This window comes from Bubalus bubalis, chromosome 3 (assembly GCF_019923935.1).
Source record: "Bubalus bubalis isolate 160015118507 breed Murrah chromosome 3, NDDB_SH_1, whole genome shotgun sequence".
Lineage (NCBI taxonomy): Eukaryota > Metazoa > Chordata > Mammalia > Artiodactyla > Bovidae > Bubalus > Bubalus bubalis.
This window is the reverse complement of record NC_059159.1, coordinates 42,413,964-42,417,936: the sequence shown is the minus strand read 5'-3', so window position 1 is coordinate 42,417,936 and position 3,973 is coordinate 42,413,964.

Sequence of the window (3,973 nt, the reverse complement as noted above, 5' to 3'; positions counted from 1 at the left end):
GCCTCCCAAACTGATGTACAAACCAGATTTACAGCTGGCGCTGTCATATGAACCATGCGTTTTCTGCTGTGCTTCGCTGTGTTGCTTGACTTTCAAAAGCACGTTCTGTAAAATAAGCGTGTCCTGCCCAATTCTCATCATCATGGTGACAATCAGAAGAGGTAATAGATAAGAACATTCTACAATGTGACGTTCCAGATGACTGTTGCTTTCTTTTACCTGGCCACAGCGAACACTTACATACTGTACTCTAAGAAGCATCCCCACAAAACCGTGTCGTTTGGCCTCGCCAGCAGTTCTATTCTTCTTGTAGTGAACATCTGTTGTTTTCGTCTGTCCAGAATTTCTCCCTCATCTTCTGGCAAAAAGTACCCTACATTCTTTTAAGGAATTTCCTCTCCATCACTCCATGTAATTTTGTGGAGCTGTTACTCTGAGCCTCTTGCCACAGGGTGAACACACAATCCCAGCTAGGGCCATCAGAATGTCTCACCCCTTGGGGAAGAGACTAGCCCACCGAGGAACATATGACACAGCATCCAAGCTGGGCTACTCAGTGATGCTCCTTTGGATTTTTTTAAAAGATTTATTTATTTGTTCATTTATTTATATTTGGCTGCACTGGGTCCTCATTGCTGCATGAGGGCTTTCTTTAGTTGTGGTGAGCACAGGCTACTCTTCGTTGCAGCACATAGGCTTCTGGCAGTGGCTTCTCTTGTTGCGAAGCACACACAGGCTCTAGGTGTGTGGGCTCAGTAGTTGTGGCGTGGTGCTCTGGCTCAGTTGCTCCAAGGCATGTGGAATCTTCCCAGACAAGGGATCGAACTCATGTCCCCCCACATTGGCAGGCAGATTCTTATCCACTAGATCACCAGGGAAGCCCTCCTTTGGCTTTTATTACTGTTAAGTGAGAGGGAGAATCTTTCCTTTACCTTTAGGGTCACTAAACTGGGATGATGTCAATCTGGACTTCTGTGGTCATTCCTTTCACTGCCTTCTGCTCCCTTGCCCCAACCCTCTGCCACATGAATCAACTACGAAGATGGAAGTTCATCTAATATGATCTATGTGAAGCCTGCTTACATGTCTCCTGGAAACACTATCTATGGTCCATATGCCCTAAATTCTGATCTGCTCATTCTCACAAAGTCCCAAATGACTTCAATTTCTTACATTTACAATATTGTAACATTTTTGTGTTGAGAATATTTGTGAAGAGGAGAAATAAAGGATGAGTTTCATGATAACCATTTGCATGGTACCATTTGATCACTTGGACTTCCCTCATGGCTCAGACAGTAAAGCGTCTGTCTACAATGCGGGAGACCTGGGTTCGGTCCCTGGGTCTGGAAGATCCGCTGGAGAAGGAAATGGCAATCCACTCCAGTAATATTGCCTGGAAAATGCCATGGACAGAGGAGCCTGGTAGGCTACAGTCCATGGGGTCACAAAGAGTCGGACACGACTGAGCGACTTCACTCGCTCACTTCACTTATTTTATCACTAGACTAGACGTCTAGTGTTTTTGGGCAACAGGTGAGAGAGAGCAGGTTATGCAAGAAAGACCACATAGCATGCGAGCTTAAGTGGTTGTATAAACCTCAATTTTGGAACAGGGACTCCTGTTACTAGTGATCACAATACAGTGTCATGTCAGCAAGGGAAGTATCTGGTTAAAACTGATACTAGAAAACTCCTTGATGGACTTCCTGGTGGTCCAGTGGCTAAGACTCCACTCTCCCAATGCAGGGGGCCTGGGTTCAATCCTTGGTTGGGGAACTAGATCTCACAGTCTGCAACTAAAGATCCCATGTCCTGCAACCAAGACCCAGTGTAGCCAAACTAAAGAGAAGAAAGAAAGAAAGAAGTCTCCTTGATTCATTTCCTGTGTATAGACAGTATTAACGGCAGGATTTAGTGCTGGGGTATACTAAACTAGATGATAGCAGTGGGAAGCACCTGGATCCCCTAGTTGCATTCCCCCCTCCCCAATACAACACAAATAAATTTATAACAAAAATTCAATCTATAGACAAAAATAGCCAAGCATTTGGAAGCTGGGTATGGCGTGTGGAGAGGAGGAAAGGAGAGACAAAAAGGGGCAGACATCTGACAAAATTCTTTAAATTCCTGAGGCACTGGACTTTTCAGTTACAGGGTTTAATGCATTTCCTCCCCCTCACCCCCTCCAAGCTGATTTGAATTGTCACTTTCAACCAAAGTCTTCTTGCTAGTATTGTACTACTGCCCAGCAAAGAGAAGGCTCAAAGAGGAAGCCCAAAGATAATCTTAGGCCAATAAAATGTCAACTTATTTGATATTTTGATTGCCAGCTGTTTGTTTCATATCTTATGTAGCACAACTCCCATAGGACTTTGTGTTTTTGTTTTTAATCCTGGCAGATGTCAGCCAAAGACGAGGGCATGACAAAATCACCAGTTGATCCAGAAGTGCATTCCAAAAACCTCTCAGTCCGCAACCATGCAGCCCAACCCTTGCCACATTCACGGATGTCCCAGACAATTGTGATGTACTGATCATGGGCGCCTGCCAGACAGTAGCATCAGAGAAGTGTGATGAATATTTACCTCCTGACACACACACACACACAACATCTACAATTTGAAAACATTTCCCATGGGTTAGGCACTTTACATGTTACGTTAGTATTATTTTTTTTAATAATTTTTAAAATTTATTTATTTTTGGCTGTCCTGGGTCTTTGTTGCTGCACAGGTTTTTCTGTGGTTGGAGTGAGCGGGGGCTACTTGTCATTGCATTGCACAGGCTTCTTATTGCAGTGGCTTGTTTTGTTGCATAGCACAGGCTCAAGGGCACCCAGCTTCAGTAGTTGTGGCAGAACTCCCTGGCTCTAGCATACAGGCTCAATAGTTGTGGCACATGGGCTTGGTGGCTCTAAGGCATGTGGGATTTTCCTGGATCAGGGATCGAACTCCAGTCTACTGTTTTGGTGGGTGGATTCCTTACCATTGAGCCACCAGGGAAGCCCCATGTTACCTTATTTAAATCCTCACACAATCCTGTGAGGGAGGTAATGTCAACCCCGTTTTACAGAAAAGGAAAGCAAAACTCAGGCTGGTTATGAAGTCAGCACAAAATAACATACTCACCGACAGGAATGACAGCGGGAGACGGAACTCCACGGTCAATTTTTTTTTTTGTCGTTAGACACTTTAATTTTCTTCGTTAATATACACGCATTGTTTTTAGTTGTTAAAAATAATTTTATTTCACATTTTTAGTTATATTAATATATACGGTTTATTGGCAACATTGTTTATAACATATTGTATCAAGTGCACCACATGGAACATTTAACAAGATAGACAATATCCTAATTATATTCTCACAATACAATGAAAAGGATTCAACTCAAGCCAGAGCCTGTAAGAAATTATTTGCACATCATGTACATCTGATAAAGGACCTCTACAGTCCATGTGTTTCACTCTGGCCGTACTGCCTTCACATCCACTGCCTGATATCTTCAGGGCTGGCTTTCTTTAAGACTCCGGTGCAGCTGCTTTAATTTATTCATGGCTTTTGCTACAGATGCGTATCTGATAGATACCCGAGACTGAAAGTTTTCTAGGGCAGGACTTTGTTGAACTAAATTGTATTCTACCATCCTTAGGGACCTTGGCCCAGCGTTTATTTCTGTGTGTTAAAATGGGACAATCTAGGACTTCCCTGGTGGTCCAGTGGTTGAGACTCTACAACCCCAGTACAGGGGGACCTCAAGTACCTCAAGTGAGAAACAGGTATGAACCATCACAGCAGAGGCCATGGGGAAGAGGAACCAGGCCAATTCAAGAACTGTTCAGGAGTTAAATCCACAGAAAGCACAGTCCCTGCAACCATTCTAAGCACTGACTACCACTGATGAGTGTAAATTTCTTTTCTTTCTTGGATAAATTCTAAGAATTGAATAACTTATATGTTTTACAGTATC